At 37.3% G+C, this 8,503-nt stretch overlaps 1 pseudogene; it reads right to left on the reverse strand.

Annotated features, from left to right (window-relative positions):
• Nucleotides 1–2,090: 2,090 nt before the first annotated feature.
• On the reverse strand, nt 2,091–8,102 carry LOC123567086 (zinc finger protein 195-like; annotated as a pseudogene).
• Nucleotides 8,103–8,503: the final 401 nt, after the last annotated feature.

An 8,503-nucleotide genomic window follows, 5' to 3' on the forward strand; every position in this document is an offset into this window, starting at 1 on the left:
AGCATTCTTATACACCAGTAACAGACAAACAGAGAGCCAAATCAGGAATGAACTTCCATTCACAATTGCTTCAAAGAGAATAAAATACCTAGGAATCCAACTTACAAGGGATGTAAAGGACCTCTTCAAGGAGAACTACAAACCACTGCTCAGTGAAATAAAAGAGGACACAAACAAATGGAAGAACATACCATGCTCATGGATAGGAAGAATCAATATCGTGAAAATGGCCATACTGCCCAAGGTAATTTATAGATTCAATGCCATCCCCATCAAGCTACCAATGAGTTTCTTCACAGAATTGGAAAAAACTACTTTAAAGTTCATATGGAACCAAAAAAGAACCTGCATCTCCAAGACAATCCTAAGTCAAAAGAACAAAGCTGGAGGCATCACGCTACCTGACTTCAAACTATACTACAAGGCTACAGTAACCAAAACAGCATGGTACTGGTACCAAAACAGAGATATAGACCAATGGAACAGAACAGAGTCCTCAGAAATAATACCACACATCTACAGCCATCTGATCTTTGACAAACCTGAGAGAAACAAGAAATGGGGAAAGGATTCCCTATTTAATAAATGGTGCTGGGAAAATTGGCTAGCCATAAGTAGAAAGCTGAAACTGGATCCTTTCCTTACTCCTTATACAAAAATTAATTCAAGATGGATTAGAGACTTAAATGTTAGACCTAATACCATAAAAATCCTAGAGGAAAACCTAGGTAGTACCATTCAGGACATAGGCATGGGCAAAGACTTCATGTCTAAAACACCAAAAGCAACGGCAGCAAAAGCCAAAATTGACAAATGGGATCTCATTAAACTAAAGAGCTTCTGCACAGCAAAAGAAACTACCATCAGAGTGAACAGGCAACCTACAGAATGGGAGAAAATTTTTGCAATCTACTCATCTGACAAAGGGCTAATATCCAGAACCTACAAAGAACTCAAACAAATTTACAAGAAAAAAACAAACAACCCCATCAAAAATTGGGCAAAGGATATGAACAGACATTTCTCAAAAGAAGACATTCATACAGCCAACAGACACATGAAAAAATGCTCATCATCGCTGGCCATCAGAGAAATGCAAATCAAAACCACAATGAGATACCATCTCACACCAGTTAGAATGGCGATCATTAAAAAGTCAGGAAACAACAGGTGCTGGAGAGGATGTGGAGAAATAGGAACACTTTTACACTGTTGGTGGGATTGTAAAGTAGTTCAACCATTATGGAAAACAGTATCGCAATTCCTCAAGGATCTAGAACTAGATGTACCATATGACCCAGCCATCCCATTACTGGGTATATACCCAAAGGATTATAAATTATGCTGCTATAAAGACACATGCACACGTATGTTTATTGCGGCACTATTCACAATAGCAAAGACTTGGAATCAACCCAAATGTCCATCAGTGACAGACTGGATTAAGAAAATGTGGCACATATACACCATGGAATACTATGCAGCCATAAAAAAGGATGAGTTTGTGTCCTTTGTAGGGACATGGATGCAGCTGGAAACCATCATTCTTAGCAAACTATCACAAGAACAGAAAACTAAACACCGCATGTTCTCACTCATAGGTGGGAACTGAACAATGAGATCACTTGGACTCAGGAAGGGGAACATCACACACCGGGGCCTATCATGGGGAGGGGGAAGTGGGGAGGGATTGCATTGGGAGTTATACCTGATGTAAATGATGAGTTGATGGGTGCTGACGAGTTGATGGGTGCAGCACACCAACATGGCACAAGTATACATATGTAACAAACCTGCACGTTATGCACATGTACCCTAGAACTTAAAGTATAATAATAATAAATAAATTAAAAATAAATAAATAAATAAATAAATAAGCATTTAGAAGAAACTAGAGTTAATGGAAAACTTTTAATAAATAAGCATTTAGAAGAAACTAGAGTTAATTTTTGTGTTTTAAATAAATGCTATTCTTACACAAGATCAAACTGCTGTAATCCAATTTTAGAAGCAAAGAATAGTCTTACATTGCTAAGTAAAGAAAAAAAATTATTGTAATCTCAGCACTTTGGGAGGCTGAGATGGGTAGATCATTTGAGGTCAGTAGTTTGAGAGTAGCCTGGCCAACATAGTAAAACCCTGTCTCTACTAAAAATACAAAAATTAGCCAGATGTGGTGGTGCACACCTGTAGTTCCAGCTACTGGGGAGGCTGAGGCAGGAGAATCACTTGAACCTGGGATGTGGGAGTTGCAGTAAGCCGAGATCATGCCACTGCACTCCAGTCTAGGTGATAGAGCGAGACTCCATCTCAAACAAACAAACACACACACACACACACACACACAAAAGTATATTTTGCAGAATATGGCAAGAACCTCTGATATATAAAATAAACATTTGGAAATAAATTATGCTATTATTTAGATACAGACTGAAGAAAGTGGGTACAAATCCTGTAATTTCTTTTTGCCTTCAGAAAACTTGGATTTGCAAGTAATTATTTTAGTAAACATGGAGTACTTACTAATTATCTAATTTACTTCAGGTATAACATGTAAATTCTGGTATATTGTCCTAAATGTCTGAATCTAAAATTACAGACAAATTTGAAATGGAAAATAGAAAGTAAAATGTATAGAGAGAGTGACATCAGTAAGATGGAAAAATAAAAGGTGTCCTATTTTCTTCTCTTCCCACAGCAAGAAAATTTGTCAGCCATCACTGATAAAAATGTCTTCATGAGAGAACCAGGCATCCTGGCTCACATCTGTAATGACAGTTACATGGCACATTAAGTTTAAAGAATTGCTTCAGGCCACTGTTTCAAGACCATCCTGAGTTATGCAGCAAGACCTCATCTCAAAAGTAAGTGCCTTTAAGATAGCTTTGAGATCCAGGGAGGGATTTGTGAAACTACAAAAGTCTAAAATTAGAGTGCTCTTTTCCCAAAGCAGGCCCTCATTCAGGTGGCAAACTGCAAAACCTCTGTTCTTGGCTACATACCAGAATATGGCCTACCCAACTTGGTCCCCCTGAGAATTCTGAATTCACTCTGTAAACATTCCAAACTTCTCCCAGCTACAGTCTGGGAGAAGTCCCGTCCTTCCAGAGGCCTTAAGAAAGATGCTCATTTATATCCATGCAGGGCGGCCTGCAGATATTGACCTTTATTGTGGTCTCTGAAGCAGTTTAAGGACTCAGTTCCAGCTCCCTGAACCACAGTTCATGGCCACATCTGCCTACATAGAAACCCATACAGTGACCTGGGGAAATCCTCTCTGGTACTCAGTAAAAGTCATACTCATCCATATCCTGATATAAGTCCCATCATATGCATACCTGACTGCATAAACCTGCCCTAGTGTTTGCCCTACAGAAATTCACTTTGTTCAAATATATAATGGAAATTACAACTACCCAAGTCTCTTGTAACAAGCCAACTAAAAGTGGACCCTAGGGCAGACCCAGCAGCTTTGTGACTAAGCTACAACTCTTCTCCACTACAAACCCAGAGGTCATCTCATCACCCTGGGGCGCAACAAAAGATCTCTACTTTCTGAAACCAGTTTATAAAAACTTGAAAGAGGTGTTTTTCGTATTCATAGATACCAATGCAAAACTATATTGTGCCCATTGTCAATGCTTTTATTTTAACATCACACTGGAAGTATGTGGCAGAATTAGCAAAAAATAAATAAATAAATAAAAATAAAAAAGTAATTAAAATTGAAGACAAATAAATGTAAAAAGTCATTGGTTGTAGATCATATGATCTTATATGTATTAAAAAAAAAAGCAGTACATTAAAACCTGTCTAAACTAATGAATATACTCAGTAAATTAGCAAAATATAAAATTAACATACAAGTATAAGTTATGGTTTTATACGTGTAAAAAAGCACCATCTGATATAATAAAGAAAACAATTCTATTTACAATAGCATTGAAATAATAAATTCTGAGAACAAATTTAATCAAATTGATAAAAAATGTTTACAATGAAAGATGTATCAATGAAAGAAATTAGAGAAGACACAAATAAATTATAAAACAATTCACATCTATGAATTAAAGGAACAGTGTAAAAGTGACATATTATCCAAAGTGATCTATAGATTCAATAAACTCTATCGAAATTCCAGTGGTATTTTTCTCACAGTAATAAAAAATACAATCTTAAAATTTACATGAAACCTCAATAAACTTTGAATAGCCAAAGCAATCTTGAGGAAAAAGAGCAAAGCAGAAGGACATCATACTTTATCATTTCAAACTATATTTCAAGACTATAGTAATAAAAACAGGATGGACTGTGCAAAAAAAAGTGAACAAAAAAACCAATGGAACAGAAACCACTACACTTACACATTTCAGACATAATGCAAAAAAAAAAAAAAAAGAACTTAAAAAATAGTTTAACAAAAAGGTTTTTAAAATTATGCAGATACTTGTGTGGACTATAAAAAAAATGATAAAGCAGTCAGATTGTGCACTCTCATATTCCATGACGAGGACTGTGGCTCTTACTGTAAACTTAAAGAGCACTGAAGGGAAAGTAGAATCCTTGGAGAATTTAAAAGTCTAAGACAGGCTGGGCGCGGTGGCTCATGCCTGTAATCCCAGCACTTTGGAAGGCCGAGGCGAGCAGATAACCTGAGGTCAGAAGTTTTAGACCAACCTGACCAACATGGAGAAACCCCATCCGTACTAAAAATACAAAATTAGCCGGGCATGGTGGTGCATGCCTGTAATTTCAGCTACTCAGGAGGCTGAGGCAGGAGAATCGCTTGATCCTGGGAGGCAGAGGTTGTGGTGAGCCAAGATTGTGCCATTGCACTGCAGCCTGGGCAACGAGAGTGAAACTCCATTTCAAAAAAATCAAAAAACAAAAATACCCAAAAACAAACAAACAAACAAACAAAAATGTCTAAGACAGAAGATGCCCTATGTGAGAATAAAAGAAAAATAACTCAGGCTTCTCAGAAACTATCTCCTTTGGAACACAGCTTCCCAAATCACTGGCTTTCTCCCTGACCTTTGAACCTCTATCTTTTGTATTCTCTCACCTACCTGGGGGTTTGGCTATCACTCCATGTCTTTTCATATTCCAAGGCTCTTTTCCTTGCTCCAGACAGGTGATCAGGTCTGGCTTAGAGACGGTAATACCTGTTTTATTAAAAATAAATAACATGAATCTTGCTTAAATTCTCCAGTCACCAACTTAATAATGTTCTCAATAAAGAGGATATAATAAATATTCTAGTAAATTAATCCCCAAACACTAGCTTATAACAGAATTTCTAAATATTTAGAAAATATTTTAAATTTTCCTTATTTCTCTATAAATAAAGGTTCCTTATTTCACTACCTGGTACTATTGAATCAAAAATTGGTGGTGACAATTAGATTTAAATGTGTTGGCAACAATATTTTATGCCACTAAGTTTCTGGAATTACCACTAATCTAGAGTAAAGGATACAGATCAGCTCGGGAATGTAGAAAGTTCAGGTCAAGATGAAACATCTTGAAGAAATTCTTTTTCACATAGACGAATCCCCAATATGTTTTTTTGAAAACAGGGATCTGAAACACATTTATGCAAAACATAAATTATCAGAAAAAACATTCTAAAAAAAGAGAAATAAAACATTTAGAGTATATTAGGAATTGTGTATTGAAGTTATCCTCACCCAGGAAGACCAGGTTTCTGTAGTTCTCTAACGTTACACTCCTATATAAATTCTGCTGTACAGGGTCCAGGCATTGCCACTCATTCAGAGAGAATTCTATGGCCATACCCATAAATGTCAACAGTTCCTGAAAAACACACACACACACAAACACATTTACCGAGTGCCCATGTGCAAAATTTTAAATTTGACTCAAGGTGAAATGACAGAGTAAAAAGAACTGATTCTGACTTATGGGAATGACTGAAATTATCCAACAAAATAATTTTCAACGCAGAAATATTCTGTAATGTATTCTCTGACTCTTAGAAGAGAGTGACATAAGATCCACAACATCAGTGTATATATGAAACTTTTTTGGATGATAAAGTATAAAATTAAGGGGATAAACACAAACATGTACATTTTTGAGTGTTATATTTACATGATTCAGGATGAGTTATGTGTATTTTTTTTTGATGGAAAAGACATGTTGAGTTAGAAGGTACCTCTCAAACTTTGATGTGTATAATAAACTGAAGATCTAGTTAATGCAGATTATTTTTTCAGAAGATCTGAAATAAACTCTGACTTTCTGCATTCCTAACAAGCTCAGCCATAAAGCCAATGTTTTTAGCCCAAGAAGACTATTTTGTTAAACACCCAGTAATTGAAAAAGCCAGCTTTTCCCAGTTTTTCTTGCCTGTAAGCAAAGATGAAAGCTTTCATTTTCCAAACACAGATATATGCAAAGAAAACCTAAGAAAGAGCAGCTGCCAGACTAAATGTGCTGCATAAAGATATTTGACAATGAAGAGAAAAATAACTCTATCATGAAAAAATCTGGGCCGGGCGCGGTGGCTCAAGCCTGTAATCCCAGCACTTTGGGAGGCCGAGACGGGCGGATCACGAGGTCAGGAGATCGAGACCATCCTGGCTAATATGGTGAAACCCCGTCTCTACTAAAAATACAAAAAAAAAAAAAAAAAAACTAGCCGGGCGAGGTGGCGGGCGCCTGTAGTCCCAGCTACTCGGGAGGCTGAGGCAGGAGAATGGCGTAAACCCGGGAGGCGGAGCTTGCAGTGAGCTGAGATCCGGCCACTGCATTCCAGCCTGGGCGACAAAGCGAGACTCCGTCTCAAAAAAAAAAAAAAAAAAAAAAAGAAAAAATCTGTCACAGAGCTCACTACCCAAGTCAATAATATTAACTGCACTAGGACAAATTTTTATGATGTGATGATGAACACGGAAGGACACAGCATCATTGCTTAAATATTGTCCCCCAAAAAGTATAGTCTGAATTTAATCATAAAAAAATCAGTTTTATGCAAAGTTAAATACACAGATATTTCCCATGTTCTGTAATTTCTTTCTTTCTTTCTTTTTCTCTTCTTTTTTTTTTTTTTTTGAGATGGAGTCTCACTCTGTTGCCCAGGCTGGAGTGCAGTGGTGCGATCTTGGCTCACTGCAAGCTCTGCCTCCTGGGTTCAAGTGATTCTCCTGCCTCAGCCTCCTGAGTAGCTGGGATCAGAGGCATGTGCCACAACACTCGGCTAACTTTTGTATTTTTAGGAGAGACGGGGTCTCAACATGTTGGTCAGGCTGGTCTAGAACTCCTGATCCTGTGATCAGCCCGCCTTGGCCTCCCAAAGTGCTGGGATTACAGGCATGAGCCACTGTGCCCAGCCTCTGTAATTTTTAATAGTCATCTTAGGTAGTCTTTTTTTAGCACCCTATGTGCAGATATCTCCTAGAAGTTTTTTTTCAGAACTTTCTGGGCAATAAATGCCACCCTGTTTTAAAAAGCATTTTCTTAATCCTGTTCGGCATAGAGCTAATAGAGAACATAGATTGAACCTCATTAGATATTCTCTATCTTTATTAAGAAATAATAACTCTTTTCCTCAATAGAAAACTCTAGTATCCATACCTTCCCATATTCAACAATCAAAAAGGAAATATTTTTAATAATGCAAACTATAAATTCATGGTGAGAATTCTTCAGAGCATAGAAGAAGCCATAATTTAGAAAATATAGAGAAGGCTCTGATATGCAGAAAAGAACATTTTTTCAGAGACCCTTGACTGTTTAGTTACATTCATTATAGAGAAAAAACACAAGTATAGAAGTAAAGGTTTGCAAGTACTAAATGCATAGTGTTCCAGGAGGCACCGTGCACAAAACTCTTGATCTGAGACATGTTTAGCTTAAAGAAAAAAAAAGTCAGTTTTTTCCTCCTTCTCTGGGAGTCCTCAGATGAGATTCTCTGGACAAATTACACCTGCATCTTAAGAATATTCCTTTAAAGGCATCAGCAACATCTGTTTACCTACTACCATCATACCCACAGGCACCAAGACCCATAGAAAAAGTGTAGCCATTTCCGTCCTTTGTAACAGAAGAGATTCAGGAACAATGAGCTTCTCCATGGACATAAAAATGTAAGTTTCACTTTTTCTGTCCTCAGGTGCCCTTCCTTTTCACAGACACTAGCAATTTCTGCTACAGTAATGGAAATATGGGCCACCCTGTTCTGTCTCTACCAAACCCAAACAGAACAAGCCCTATGGGAACCCTTTAAGTGTAAAGGTTAAACGTAGCTCTCATGAATGGATATTGAACTCCTCACACTTGATTCTGGCCTCATCTTATGAGGCACTTAAATAAAACAACATTAGTGTTTCCACCCAGAACACTAAGTAGAACCTGTGAGGAGAGCACAAGTAAAGAGATTTCTGCAAATTGGCTATGTAATCCTAACTAGAAGCCTGGGCTGACAAACATCTAGCTAAGCATTACCTCTTGAACTGTAATGAGCTTATAAATCACT

This window comes from Macaca fascicularis, chromosome 10, assembly GCF_037993035.2.
Source record: "Macaca fascicularis isolate 582-1 chromosome 10, T2T-MFA8v1.1".
NCBI lineage: Eukaryota > Metazoa > Chordata > Mammalia > Primates > Cercopithecidae > Macaca > Macaca fascicularis.